Source organism: Nyctereutes procyonoides, unplaced genomic scaffold (assembly GCF_905146905.1).
Source record: "Nyctereutes procyonoides isolate TBG_1078 unplaced genomic scaffold, NYPRO_anot_genome, whole genome shotgun sequence".
NCBI classification, from domain to species: Eukaryota; Metazoa; Chordata; class Mammalia; order Carnivora; family Canidae; genus Nyctereutes; species Nyctereutes procyonoides.
The window spans coordinates 19,881,786-19,897,854 of record NW_026575136.1 but is presented as its reverse complement, the minus strand read 5'-3'; the positions used below and the strand labels follow the sequence as shown (position 1 = coordinate 19,897,854).

General features: G+C 39.9%; 1 protein-coding gene across 16 annotated transcripts in view; it reads left to right on the top strand.

Annotated features, from left to right (window-relative positions):
• Window positions 1-16,069, top strand: part of LOC129495544 (transcription factor 4) — a 356,507-nt gene that overhangs the window by 231,948 nt on the left and 108,490 nt on the right. The gene's annotated exons all lie outside the window — the stretch shown is intronic.

Below are 16,069 nucleotides of genomic sequence, written 5' to 3'. Positions count from 1 at the left end.
ACGTAGAAGAAAAATATGAGTTCCTCTCTTCTTTCTTCCTTTCATCCTTCCTTCCTGTGAGATGGATATAGGTAGAGATACACAGTTTTGATTTAGTTTAATTTAATCCTGTGTCCTGTAGGGCACTAGTATTTGAAAAGAATGCTAATGAGCCCTATTGTAAGTTCTTCTCCTCTAAAATAAAGTGATATTTCGGTTTCTGAAAATCTATCACCAATCAATGCTTGCATACTAGCTTTACTTCGTTTTTAATAAATTAGGAGAATAATAGGTTTTGCAAATGTGCTAAGATTAGATTAACCCAAACACCTGTGTATTTGACTTGATTTCAGTTCAGCTCATCCAAAAAATTATTAAGTGAATATATCAGAGTGAGCCTTTATTATCGGGGAAAAAAAAAAGCAAAATTTTGTACGCTGATTATCACAGACTTGGTAATGTTGAAGAAGCATCACAAAATTATCCATAAATATAGAAAAATATTGTGTAAATAAAACTGCCAATGGCATATAAAGTAGTCACTTTGGACTACCAGTGAGTCGCTTAAAAAATGTACTGAATGGTTTATTCTTTAAATTTCTATGCTGTATTGAAATTGACTAATATCCCCTCGGGTTTTTGTCAGCATATTTGAAGTTTGAAGTTTGTGGTGGATTTAATGTAGATGAAACTTTAGCTTTTAATAGCTTTTATGACAACTTCAAATGATATAGTCCTCACAGCTGTTTACATTTTAAACATGCCTGAACCTAATATGGACAGTACTAAGTACAATAAGTGGACCTTTGACTCTTCTGAAATGACGGAGGAGCTGTGTGCCATAAAAGCCATGTGAAACATAAAGCTGGAGAACCTTATTTATGCCTCAGAGTCCAGTAAACTTTGTTTTTTTTCCTCCCAATGCTAAAATCATGCAGAAAGCTACACAATTTCCAAAGAGTGCTTTGGTGTGGCATTAGATATTATCTATCTGCTTAATCATTGTCAACAGTAATTTTTCCTAATTCATTGTAAATTTTCAAGTATTTCCCTAGAGCTGAGTGGCCACTGTAGAAAATTTCACTGATACAGGTTTTTCTTTGCTATTTAGACAGTTTGTGTGTTGTTGGTATGTTGTCGTATGTTTAGAAATACAAAGATGACTTTCCTCTCTTCGCAGTAGGTCTGGAATTGGAAATTTAGTTTGTATTTAATTTTTGGCTTTTGGTGGCCAGTTCAGGATTTACTCTTCTTAGAGAATTTATCCTGGCTGAATGTTTTAATGGTCCTTAAGCAACATTTTTGTTAACTAGAGCCTGTTTTTTTGAAAGACAAGGAGGAAAATTCAATTGAAATGGAAATTTTGTCCTTGTCATTTTGTTGTTTGTTTTTTCTTTCTTAAGCAAAAAGAGTAACTTAGTTTGGTTGATTTTAGAATCCAGCCGTCTATTTATTGTTACTACTTTGAAAAAAACTCTCGGCTCTGTTTTAATCACAGTTTAACTTAGTTTATATTAGCTTTGTTGTGCGTATTGATTTGCTCATTACTTACAACAAGGTCCATATGCATTACCACTGCACAAAATATGTATTTTAATTTGATCTAAAGAGGGGGTCCGCAGTAGTCACTGTAACACGTTTACCCCAATAGACCCATATTTTCATTTTTTTTTTAGACCTCTGCCATGATTATTCTTTTTTAAGCTCAAAAAACAATCATGCATATAAACCCGATAAGAGGTACTTCCTAAAACTTGCTTCGGTATGTGAGAGTAGTTTCATGACAAATAATAAGAAACTGGGGCTAATAAAAGGTTTCTTTTGGAGTGATTATGACTAGATAACGACATTTACATGTTTTCTTCCATACATATTTACCATGATAAATAGTAATAAATCTGTCACAATCTGTTGTGTCAACTCACTTTTTTTTTTCTTTTCAAAATGGGCCCTTTCTCTTCCTTAACCTAAAACAAAGAAAATTTAAACTGTAACATCTGTAATCAGGTATTATTTGTGGCATTACCAGAATACAGAGGCTGGACCCCCTTTTGTCACCATTAGGCTGGATCTTCACAGGATTGAGGGCGAGGGGCTTGCCTGGCCCTGCTTTTGAGAATACTGCAGCATCAGTGGGAGAAGGAAACAGAAGCCTGGCCCAACAGCATGCCTGGGTCCCGGCAGGATCGTGGGCTGTGTGTGTGCTGTGCACCGTGTCTAGAGACCTCCAGTCACTGCAGGAGCGTGGCAGTGATAGGGTGGCGGGAGAACCATCCCGAGGGGTCGCTGTGCACAGGCGCAGTGGAGGGAAGGCAGTCTGTCCCTCTGGACCACAGAGGCCTGTACTTAGGGCTGGGGTGATGGGTCTTTAAAGGAAAGTACGTGTGAAGTGACAACTATCTAATTGCCCACAAGAGCCCTGCTTAGCACTGCAGAACGTTTTCGTGTTCTCTGCTCAGACTGTACCATGTTGTGTCAGTCACACACCAGGTTCCTGTAGCCTCACCCTCTGATCAGAGTTCAGTAGTGAAGCCTGGTTTTCTGTTGATGCCAGGATTCACCTCACCTGTCTGGTTTCTTGAATCTGCACGTGAACTTCTTGTTTGATTTCTACGTCTTGGTTTTCTTTTTGAAATCGTAGATCTTTTTTTTCTTTTTAATATTTATTTATTCACGAGAGACACAGAGAGAGGCAGAGACACAGGCAGAGGGAGAAGCAGGCTCCACGCAGGGAGCCTGATGCGGGACTTGATCCCAGGACCCCAGGATCATGCCCTGGGCCGAAGGCAGGTGCTCAACCGCTGAGCCACCCGGGGATCCCTGAAATTGTAGATCTTAAACTTAACATCTTTCCAGCAGATTTCCGATCTTGGAATAGCCTAATGGGCATACATACTGAATCGTGAACTCGTGCTGAGAAAAATGGACACATTAAATCACATTTTGGGGGAAAATGATCCATAATTCTTAGAAACTTACATGGAGGCATTAAAATCTAGAAAGCAAAAAAATTTTCACATTGGACTGTGCTAAAATATTTTTTCCAAACACACATAAAAAGCACAAAGACGTGATCTTTCAGGAAGTTTCTTGTGCCCACCGCTATGGAAACACATAAAACCTCCGTCACCTTATAATTAGAATGTATGAACTGATATACATTTAATCAGGAACTATGAACAATGACGACCATTCTTACTTTGAAATTTGTCTTCACTTCTAATCGACAGTCTCACTATCTTCCCCAAGTGGGTTCCCCGGAACTTCAGATTTCTCTAGAAATAAGTTTTCTCCTTAGAAATAATTTATGCCCTGTCTTATTGCCAGTGATTTTTCCAAACTGAACTTTTCAGTGAAGTCTATTTTTTATGTTAAATTACAGTTGTTGTTTTTCTTTGCTTGTCGTTTTCAAAATCACGTAGACCTGGCAAGCTTTGTATTAAATGGTCAGAGATAATTTTGGGCACATGGATCCTAAGAGCAACAGTCTCTACGGTAGAAAAGATTCTAAAATAAGATTTGGGTACTCCACGAAAATTTGAGATGCCGTAATCATTAGGCGGACTTGAAAAATAAAAATTCAATGCGTGTGAGATAGCAGGTTTACCAATTTTCTTAACAGAGGAATTCTTAAAGAAAATAAAATCGTAAAGTTTAAGTGAGACTTTCTTTTACTGAAGAGATGACTAGTAATATCAGGAAAAGTTGGATAATGTTGATGATACTAAGTGTCCCATGCCTTTTCCATTATATAAAAAACCATATTTGAAGGTTTCAAAAATGATGTAGAGTTCATGCTTTAAAATATTTTTAGAAAAAAGGCTTTTTTCTCAAATGCTTGAGGAAGTCACAGTGTAAGAGCGAAGTTGGTAATCATTTTTTTTCCTTCTTAGAGGCTGAGAAATTATATATGACTGAAAACCTCAGTACTTAAAATACATCATTTCCCCCATTGCTTTGAAATTGAGCATAAATCACAGTGATGCTATTTCATGTCAGCAAAATTTTAACTTGAATGATAATACTTTTGTCAAAGTAAAATTTATATTAATTTTAAAGCGAACCAAGTGTCAGGCAGCCAGACGCCATCCTTTTTTAGCAAACTCTAGAATAACCAATTGTGTGATGAGACATAAAAGGAGGGGCCTCCTGAAGGTTCATTCCTGAAGAAGAAGATCCTTCATGAAAAAACACAGATATAGGTGTTTACATTGTAATATTTGGGAGGCACCGGGGTGGCTCAGTGGTTGAGCATCTGCCTTTGGCTCAGGTTGTGATCCCGGGTCCTGGGATCGAGTCCCGCATCAGGCTCCCTGTCTGGAGCCTGCTTCTCCCTCTGCCTGTGTCTCTGCCTCTCTCTCTGTGTCTCTCATGAACAAATAAAATCTTAAAAAAAATGTTGTATAGCTCACATAGTTAACTTTAAACTTAGTGTGCCCATTCTCCAGTTACAGATATTCAAATGTGAAGTTCAGACGTTTAAAAATTATGCTTACGAGTTATGAAAATGTATATACAGAAAAGAGATGAAGTATAGTTCAATTAAATCATCCCCAATAGGACAAAAGAATTATTCACACAGTTTTTGCAGAATGGGTAACAAGACACTGGGGAGCCCCGTGAACGTTGAGAAAACGGTCATCACAGAGAACATATATTTTTGTGCAGTTAATACTGAATTTACTAAACCATAGCCTTCAGAGGTTCAGCATATACATTCTTTCTTTGAAAACCAATCTTGCCCTCTCCATTACAGTTAGAGGCTCTGGTGGGTTTTTTTTTTTTTTTCCTTCTTTTTTTTTTTTTTTTTTTTTTTTTTGTGAATTGCTGGTTATGACGCAAAGATAGGTGAATCTCCAAATTTGAAGTTTTTATTGGGGGTTCTTATCCTATTAAGAATATTTGAGGACGCATATGAGATTCACACAAACACGACATATGTACCATTAGGCATGCCAATCTCTCAGGAGTTTGCTGCAAGATTTCTATATTTTTGTTTGGAATTTTAGAATACTGAAATCTCTCTTCCCTCACCCTCGCTCTTAGGAACTCTATTCCGGCTCCCCTTTAAAGGATGACTTCTGGTGTGTATACTTTAGATATAAAGTGAGAAGAAATGTAAGGGAGAAGAAAAACACAAAAGTCAACTCTAGAGGAAAGGGTTGCCTATTTGTGAGCTCTCCTGGGATTATCTTTACACATGAAAAGGATATATGTGTCAAACACTCCAATGAGACACAACCACCTAGTTTCCTCCTCAATAGAAATGCCTTCCCGGCCCCCTTTGTCTGATTATTGTACCAAGCAAGCTCTTTCTTCTAAGGTGGGTGTGTGTGATTTATATCTCCCCCACCAGTGTGTGTATTTCTATTTTTAACCAAGTTTTTGATATTTCACCTGCTAAGATTGATCAGGATTTTGTTAATACCTGGAACAATAGCATTCAGTATAAAACCAGACTCATGTGCTGAGAAAGGAGAAATGCATTCCAGGAAACAGTTATTTGGAACCTCATTTTATCACTTGCACCGAAGAGTATATTTTGATGTGAAGGCTTGGACTCCATCTGAGCGGTTTAATTATTAGGAAATCCGAGAAGCTAACCGTGAGGCTGCTTTACCTAAGAGAGGCTCGCATGCGTTCTGAAATCATAGAAACTTGTTTTGCAGCATGTGGTTGGCCTGTGAATTTATTTTATGTTTGTGGAATTACACAGATGCCTGGCTTACTATTTGGTGGGGTGCCGTTTTCCAAACTTCCAAGATTTCATTGATTGAACCATTCATTTTATTTTCTAACATAGGAAAGTTTTCTCATTTTTTTTCCCCCGATCACTGACAATTCCTGCCTTTACAAGGTGTGTTTTCCTGATTTCAAACAAATCTGAAGTTCTTGCTTGAAAGTCGTAAAGCAAAATCAGATAGAACGTGGAGGACTCAGTAAGACTCTCTCAGAATATGTGACAATAACCTTAAAAGGAATGAAGAGTCTTTTCAAAAATAGCAAAGTTGTACTTTCTTAAAGCAGATTTAATTCTGTCTGGCTGTTGACAGACACTTGCTTTGTTTTGTTTTTTAAATAAATTGCACTGAATTCTTAAACTGAACATAAAGTCGCATTTCCAAGCAATAGCATGAGGTTCTCAGCCTTGATCTCAACTGTCCTGGGGTATATTTGTGTACTGGAGTGTGCTCCTTTTAGGGAAATAAGAGCTTTTACAAAATGCTGTGCAAAACCTGTAGTTTTAAATACTCAATTATTTTATCTCAAAACAGCAGCATGTGAATGATTCCTTTTTTTTTTTTTTTTTGGTAGTTGCAGCTGTTGCATAGGTACAGAGCTCTGGGAGTTTCCTGCTTTGCTTGAGCTTCTACTCCCTCTTCAGAGAAATTAAGGTAGTGCAGAAGAATCTGCATTTGGAAGGATTTCAGGGTTGGGAAAAATGATTTAAGTTTCGGTGAGAAGCACCGATTTCCACTCCGAAAGAATGTGCAAATTCGAGTTTGAAAAGAGTGTTTTGAGAATTTTATTCAAGTCGTGCAGCCACAGCCACTCTCCTCTTTCTAGTTTGACTTTATCATCCGAGGAATTAATCAATCCTAAATACGCTAAGGCTGAAACTTGATTCACAGGCGACTACTTGTAGAGGAATCCGAGGAGGGCCTGTATGTGTACTCAGTGTCCCTAAGCGCAGTTTGCGTCTTCAGTGGAACAGGAGAAGAAGGGCGTTTGTCAGTAAAGCCCCCTTGGTAGCGAGCTGTAAAGAAATGTTTTGGTGTGAGGCTGTGTGTCGGTAGTTTTTGCCACGGTTAGTGATTAAAAGGCATTTCCTTCGTGAAACCTGGACTCCTATTAGAAAGACTTAGTGTTCTCAGAAAAATGACCCTTGTGGTATATTCCTCACACACATACACAAACTGTCACTGTTACCACTTGCTGTCACCATCTAGGGATTTTTTTTTTCTTAAAAAAAAGAAAAATGCTGTTTTGCAGCAATTATTTTGATACCATCCAAGAAAATCTGTCTGCAGCAGCCTCCTTATCCCCAGCCTATATCATTCTAAGTATGCCTCCTGGATTATACTTATAATAATATCGTAATGGCTTTCATTGTACCGATTGGCAAAGTATATCATTATATCATTAGCTGCCGTGAGAAAGCAGTTTCAAGTAGGAGGCTGATTCTGAGCGTTAATGTTTTCAAGTAACCCTGTTTGGGGAATTCAGTTGTTTCACAGGTGCTCAGGTGTATTAGCCTAGGGTACAATAATATTTTCTGGCTTCCTCATTATGAAACAAACTTGAAGCACAAAATAATTCAATAATAAGTGGAGTGTAAAACCTCAAGCTTTATTGTAGGAAAGTCTAATAACTTGAGATGCTAGCAGGTGAGATAAAAAATAAAATTTGTCTAAGGGCACAGTCGTAGGCGACTCTTTCCTCGTACTGAAGCTGAGGTTTTAAAAGAATGCTCATGGCCTGGCAATTAAGACTTGTTGAATCAGTTTGAAATTTGTAAGCCATTAGGTTAAATAGAAAATCAGTCTGTTTCTGTGACTGTTGTACTGTTTGAAAGTATTGTTATGTCATAAAAAGGTACAGAGTCTGCCATTCAATACTAAGGCATATGCTTCACGAGTGAGATTTTATTGCCGAAACCTGTGGGTTCTTCCTAGAGTGCCTTGATATGATTTTTATTTTTAGGTATATACAACACATTGCCACATATCATCATCTGTAGCTTAATTGATAGGGTTGGGCAAAAGAAAATGGAATTCAGCTTTTTTTATTATTATTATGGGCCGATGATATAGTTGGAATTATGAAATTCAAATCCCAAGAAGTAATTATTCTACACACAGTGCTACTTTGTTTTCCCTTTAATAAATTACACCAACAACCTAGCTGTTAAGTGGAACCTATAATAACAAACTGGGAGCATCCAGGTGGGAGGGAGAAGAAAGCATTTCCGACACACTAAGTCACACTGAACATCTCTTGCTCTCCAGTATACTCTGTATTTAAGTTGTGGAGCTTCACAGCTAAGGTCCTTCCTGTTTAGGGAAGTTTTCAATGTTGTGTCACTTAACATCCCCAACTGCTGGAGATGACCTTAGCATGTTGACAAGCATGAAGTCTGGCCAGTCTGGCCTCCAGAGAAGGTTGTGCATTCAAAAAAAAAAAAAAAATCAAGTGATGCACACAGTGAAACATAGGGATTTACTGTCCTTCAGGTTCATTTTGGAAATGCCGAGTCCCCTTACTCACTGGTAACCACCTTGGAAGGGGTAAGGATCTTCCTTGCATGCATCTTTTTTTGGCCCGTAGAGGCCACATTCACTGCCTTGCATATTTCTTTGAAACACTTTTCCAGTGAATGAGTACAGTCATAGGAGTGGTGTGGTGGGATGAAAACAACACTGCACTAGAAATAAAGAGCTCTTCCTAGTCAAATGTCTGGGATCGTCAGCTTACTCACCTAGTGGCCCTGGTTGTGTCACAAACCCGTTTCACGGTCTGTGAAGCAGGTAGAAATCGCACCTGCCTTGTGAGGTGATGTGGATGCACCAGTGACGAGTCCATACCGTAGTGCTTGTTCTGTGCCGGGAACTGAGCCCTTTGCATCTAATAAATCACATAACTCCAACAAAAGCCTTCAGGATGGGATATCCTAACCCTTCATTCGTGACCTAAGAAACCAGACACAGAGGGGTGAAGACACGTGCCTGAGGTCACACAGCCAGTAAACGGCAGAGCTGGGATTGAGACCCAGTGTGTCTGCAGGGTTGGTCTGTCTTTAATCATGATGCTCTTGCTCTCCTCCCGGTGGCTCTTCGGGCCACTTGGTGGAACAGAAAGCTCTCCACCACCTGATTGTCGTTTGTGTCTCAAGGACCTGCCAATCTGGAATAAATTAAGTCTTCCAAAGCTCTGTGGCACCCTGGAATGACCGTCAGTACCTGTGAGGTGCGCGCTGGCTGCAGCGCACAGCCTCTGCCAGGACCGGGCCCGTAGGGAGGCTTGAGTGTTGGCCGGGGCGTCCCTGTGGCCCGACGCTGCGGCCCAGTGGCTGGAACGTGGACAGTGGTCACCTGGGTTCCAGTGGCCGGGCCGCTTCCCGGCCCAGGGCCGCGGGCACATGACCCGATAGCCTCGAATCTTCCCTTACAAATGGGGAAAACAGATGTACCTCTTGATGACACCGTAAGAAAGAAATAAACGACAAAATCTATATAATGTGCGCGGTGCAGTGCTGAGCTCTTGTAAATACGTAAGAAACGCGCAGGCCTGGTGATGGTGCTGCTGAGCCCCTGGCATTGCCAACATCGGCAGCAAGGTGACCGCCTGTCTTCGGGCACTTGAGAGAGTTTGACACGCAGCCTCCTGGAGCAGGAGCCGAGATCAGAGCCTCAACTACCTGTTGGAAGAATTCTATCTAATGGGGGTCACTTGCTTTTTTCTGAGACTATGAACTACTGCAGGCACTTTTTGTAGGTCTTCTTGTCCCTGCAGGAGTGTCTCTATCAGGCCAAGCCCCCTCGCCAGCTGTTTGAATCATTAGACTTGTCACTCTACAAAGTTTGTGCCAGAAGCATGCACTCCCATCTTCTTTCTTTTGAAACGGGACGTGAGGCCTAGATAACGGAGCGCCGCGTAATATGGTTCCCTCTGCCAGGAGTTTGTTGATGCCTGAATCAGCCCTGACTCTGAGCGATAAGGAGATAACATGCTTCTTCTTTCATCTTCCATCAGTCCTCCCCTGTGATTGGCCGCGCGCAGGTCCTCCCGAGCCATGCACCCCGTTGGGAGGGCTGGCTCTGGTCCCCGTGAGAGGAGGTCAGGCTTGGGGTTTTTTACTCCACCTGATGGCCGGCTGGAGATGGGTTGGGGAGGAGTATGTGGCGCTCTGTTGCGCTTCTCACGTAAAACAGAGTTGGATTTGTTTAGGCCTGTTTAGGTAAATTGCTAACATGAAACCGGACTATTTATCCAGATGTTTTAAGGTAAAGTCCAAGAACTGCTGGATTCTGGCCTTTGCCATATTGTAATTTTTTTTTCTCAGTGCCATTGCTGAATTCATAAACAAAAACTTGTTTTTGCTTGTCACCTAAGGGAGACTTAGAACATTTTTTTTTTTTTACACGGGCTGATGAGTGAAGCCTTGCATTGAAAGAAAAAAACATCTGCCAAAGGGAGTGGGGGAAAGAGAGCATGGTCTCCACCTCCCCCAACGAGTGACTTTTCCCAGACAGTTTTCATTGACGGAAAAGCCAGGCCGCACGTTAGACTCCTCAGGAAAGGTCCTTGTGGCTGGATCCCTTCCTCGTGTCCCCGAGCGGGACAGAGGCTTGGGGTCACAGAGACAGACTGTCTCTCTGGGAAACCCGATAGATCCGAGGGAGCCACCCCTCATTTGTAGTCATTGCCACCTTGTGGATCACAAAGGATATTGGTTTTCATCAAACTTCCATTTCAATTTGGCTTTTTATGGCAAGTACACTTTGGCAGTGGATTGCTGTGTTCCTCCCCAAAAGGATCCCCGTTTGTTCAGCAACACCTCTTCTCCGCTCACAGTTCATTTATGATTCTGATGAGAGTGTTTTTTCAGGAAACACACATTTCACTTTTTGACCTAGGAGCATCTGTTAGAATTTTTTTTTTTAATACTACTTTGGCATTCTGAAAGTGTTAATGTCTTTCATATCTGTTTAATGCTATTTAGGGATATTTATGATCACCTCTTGGTTACTCAGGGTAAAGTGTGTCGCAATTTTTTTTAAACAGACAGGAAAGCATTCACATGAGGAAACAGATTGCTTTAAACATGTGCTTCCTGTGACAGTAAAAAGAACAAATTAGATTTAACACTGTGTAATGAATGCATAAATGTGTACATTTAAGCTTTTAAAAGCTTTATGTTCAGTTCTGGTCACAACAAAAATTGAGTCACCTGTAAAAATTAAAGAGGCCTGGGTTACTCTCAGATTCCTGAAATGCCCAGAAATGGAGATCCTCACCTGATGATACCTCGTTGGAATCCCTAAAAGGCCTGCTACGTTAGTGCTGGAGGGAATGAGAGCATTACAGGGCCCGTGGAGAGGTTAAACCAGGTTAGAGTCGGATTCCATGCGTTTAGGCAAAGGAATCCGAATGTGTTGGGGTACGGGGATGGGGGGCCGCAGGGGGAGAGGATTTTACTACCATCTTCCTCTCTCCGAATATTCCTCTTCCTTTCATGGGAAAAAAAAATCTGATGTTTACTTACTAGCGTCTCCTAAGATTTAATTACATAAGAAAAAGGACTCCTTTTCTTATATGTAATTCAGTTTGTGCTCATGGATGCTGGCTGGCAGGGAGTGACTAGAACAGGAGTTGAGATTTTCCAGTTAGACGCGAGGGCTGGGGCGGAGGGCACGAATCCTGTCCCCAGAAGAGTGTGTCCTCGCCATCCCCGTGGGCCCTGCAGATGCTGAGCTTCCCTCCCCTGTGCTGCCGAGGCTGAGGATCCGTGGCACGCTCCCCAGCCCTCTGGCCAAGGAAGGCCAGGACAGAGTCCCTCGGGGGAGGGCACATAGTTTGGGGACATCTGACTCTCTTCTATCACATACTGAGGTACTAATATCAAAACAGACTGCTTGTCGTTGCACGGTGGGGCAGTGCTTTTTTTGGCTGCCGTGGTCGAAATGAAATGGGCAAGCTGGAGTCCGCTTGGCATCAGAATGGGCGAAGGGAAGCTGGGAGACCAGAATCAGACAGTGAATGCAAGTAACAGCCAATGGTTAACTTCCTTTTTGTGTGTCACTTGGCAGCGAGGAGACTGATGGCAATTTTTTTTTTTTTTTTAAACCGTGGGTGAGAGTTCAGTGCCCTGGGAAGAGCTGTAGACGCTTTTATTGTGCTTCCTCCTACAATTCAGTTGTGTTGCTTTCTTGGGGCCAGTACAGCTGTTGCAAGTGCCGGCTCCAGGAGCTGTGCACGGGGCCCTGGACTCCGGATGAGGAGGGGAGTCAGAGGAGGGGGGATCCACGCACACACACCCTTGCTGCTGGTCCCTAGGATGTCCCTGGGAAACCAGACTCTGGCAGGAGGCAGCAGAGCCAAAGGATAATATATGCACTTGACTGGATACTCCCTTGTATGCAGACACCCAGAGATATTTTTAAATTATCACTAGTGCACATCCCTCATCGCCCATCAGAGATTCAAATCAGTTTGGGACTGTCTGGAAAATGCGAGGCTGAAATAGCCAGATTGAATTCGGATGAAATCACCTTCTGCTTTTTGGGGAGGTTGTTGCTCTTGTGTTAGTCGCGTTATTTTCTTTGAAGATCCGTTTGGAAGAGAGTTTGGGAGAATTTCTAGCCTCCCTCTAGAATTGCCTCCCATTTCTCTGTTTGCAAAGAGCTGTTCCCCAAAGGCGAAAAGAGCGAGTTGCCATCTTGGGGAGTGAATTGTATGTGTAGTGAACACCAAATGGTCTCAAAGTTCCCCTAGAATTTTCAGTGTCTCTGGTTGCTTTCAAATACTATTTATTTCCCCTAAGCATTTGTGCAAGATATCAGTAAGATGACCAACTTCTGACAAGCCTAAAAGCAGGGAAGGAAGCTTAGAAATAGAATACCATTTGTCTGGTAATTAGAGTGTATCTCTTAAGAGTTCGAGAGAATTCTGATTAACCTTTCTGTTCCCACATTCTCACATAAAATTAGCACACCTTTTAAATTATTATCTAGTATTTAAACACATATTTTTGACTCTTCTTAATGCAACAGGTTCTAGAGACACTAAAAGTGTGTTATAGGTTTCTAAAAAACTTCATTTTTCTTACATTTTAAATGTTCTGTTTGTGCAAAATTTCGAGAATCACCATAAGGGCTTCTTTGCATTTTTAATTTAGTAACTAACATATGAATAAATTTGCATATTAATTAGTTGCAGATTAAATCATGCATATATAATTGCCTCCTTACTGTGTTTAATGTTTGTCAAAATCTCCAGCCTGGTTTGATGGATGTCGTATGAAAGATTACAATTTGATGTACCCTTGGAAGTATTTACACCAATAATGCAAGATTCTTAATAGCAGAATTCTCTAGTTATATACAGTTACTAATAAACATGTAAGATAGGTACATGTCCCTTTGACTAAAATTTTTTCTTTGCACCAAATCATTTACTATTCATAATCATTAATGCATCTCCTAATTATACAGCATATGTCTGTTAACCCTTTCACTGCTGGTCTTCAAGTGGTAGCTTCTTTCTTTTCTTGCCCCCTAAAGAAAGCAAATTATTTGATAGTATTCTGAAATTACTGCATTGCCCTTTACGTATTTCTCTGCTAATGTATGGATGCACCTCATTTGCCAATTACCTTAATGAACAGTTGAGAATTATATATGATCACTTCATGTTTTCCAGTTAAAGATGAAGAAATGACCCATGTTCACACACTTAGCTGTTGGGCTTTTATTTCTCTTTTATCAATGGTGAAAAGAACTCACATATCTGAGGTGCTTCGTATTAAATGGCAAACACACATACCACACACATACACACACACACACACACACACACACACAATTTTTGGAAGGGCAGTTGGAGGATAAGTAAAATCATTTAAATTGTATTTTATTCCATTTTGAATATGGCAATGCATTTAAGGTTTTATCATCAAATGTAGGATGGGTTTATTTTATTTTATTTTTTTATTAGGACTGAGATCTCTACAGAAACTGACCAGAGAACGGATGGATGTTCTTGCTTTGACAGAGTTAAAAATATATATGTATTCCAATAAGTGTTCTTTTTAATTAATTCCTCAGGTATTTAATTTTTCTAAGTTTTATTTTACTCATGTACAGAGTAGACCAACTGGCATTTTTTTTTTACTATTTTGATGTCTAAGCTGCTTATCACACTGTATTACCCTGCATTAATGAGTATTCCTACTGTGCAAAATTCTATCAAAAATGATGGTGTGAATGTCATTTTTAATTGGAAGTTTATACAGTCAAATTTATAGTACACAACAAAAAATATGTACGTAATTCTGTTCCAAGCCTTTTTTAGGTTATTGATCTTTTTGGTTTAGGTACACATTTTTTCAGTCTGACCTTAAATTTAGCTTGAGATTTGGACAAATAATACTGAGTTTGTATTAATACCATTATTGAGGGAAGAGGGGAAACCAAGGCACAGGACAATTATAATGCCTTTTATTACTAAGAGGAACAAATATAGATAGAGTCTATTTTCAGGAATCCCTTTTAAACATGAAAACCTACTGACCAATTTTGTGTGTTCCCTAGGAGCCAGAATATCTGATTTCTATTTTGTTGCTGAATGCCTTGGCATTTATGTGCTCATTAAGGAGACAAAGGTTAAAATGAGTCCAAAGCATAAAGAGCTGATTTCCCTATTTGGTTCTTACATGGGAGAAATAATACCTCCTGCTCACCCACCTCAGAGTTGTCTTCTTCTAATCACAAGGCACAGTGAACTATTTATTGATTTAGCAGAACATTCTTTTGCAACATGCAATATTGCATTAAATTATGTGGCAATGGGAAAAATTAAGTGAAAGCTGCAGAACTTAAAAAAGGAAGCAAACAGTCACACCCGAAACATCATATTTGTCCACAGCCATTGTGCCTAGGTAATTCAGGGCATATGGTATGTAAATGATGTTTGGAGATCCTTGCCAAATCTACACACGGCGGGATAAATTAAGGACAGGTTTCCCTGGGTGTAAGTCCCAGGATTGTGACCGGCACACTCTCAGCTTGGATGTGCTTATTCTGTTCTTGTGTTTCAGCAAGAGCTTCTTCACACAGCATTCAGTGGCCAAATCTGGTCCTCAGCCTGCTTCTGGAGCATTCTCTTTAATTCCTGAGAATTGATTTTTGTAATTAAATTTCAAATACAGTACCAGTTTCTCTTGCCCCTCCACTTGAAAAGTAAGATCTGAATAACGCATCAGTATATGTTTGGATATTACCCACTTAAATGGGTATCTTTGACAATAGAAATTGAGTGCCTGTTAGCCACTGAAGAAAGATATTACTAGATAGTGACTTTTCTCTAGGTCAAGATTAAGAAGATATTTTCTAGAATAGGAAGTGTGAGTTATTTTGAACAATTAATAATTTTAGTCCCAAGTTAGTCCGGTCATAATTTATTATTCCACTGTAAAACTCGAATTACTAGTATCACTTATTATTTGAATTACTATTTTGAAGTATCTGCTCTCACTTCTAGAAAGGTAAAGTCACTATCTCCTTCTTCCATTGAAAACTTGTTTAGAAGAGCTCAAAGGTTATACTATTTCCTTTTCTTCTGAAAGGACTTTCTTTTCCAAGCTGGTGTTGTGGCCCATAGTTTTTAATATTTTAAAGTCCATTTTGTTTATCTTGGAAGTGTAATTGGAGATCTTGTTTAGAAATGTTGGCAGATCCTTTTCTCCTATGATAATGCATCCAAAGGTACCTAAATAGTAATTTAACCTTGAAGAGTTAATTATGAATATAAGACTTAAACTTGTTATTAATGAAAATTATTTTGCGGTATTTTGAAGTATATAGAGTATGGTTTAGGATGTTTAGTTGCTTTTACTGTTATGAATGATGCTTTTACCAAATAAAGTTTTGTTTTTTGTTTTTTTTTAAGGATAACATTATGGTTCTACTTAAATTAGCAGTTTAGGTTTTGTTCCTAGTATTTCCGTTCCAGTCATAAAGCACAAATAACATGCTAGTCACTGTATGGAAAATGAAATTAGGTCCCATTCCTGTCCATTGCTCTGTAAGTTGGACAAAATCAGGGGAAAAACATACCCCTGAGCTGAACATAAATCAATACTACTTGACACAGATTTAGCCTAAAAGTCATGCAAGTGGTGGTGGCAGTGGACTTGCTCATGTAATTATTACGTAGCCCACAGTTTGTGAACTCAGGGCGAAGTTGTGAGCTGGTTATTCTGTGACCATCCCTTGGTTCCTTGAAACTACTTTGCACAGCTGTGCTTCCAACTCAGCAACAGAGCAAAAACAATATTCGCTGGAAAATAAAGCTCAGTCGGCCTTCCAAC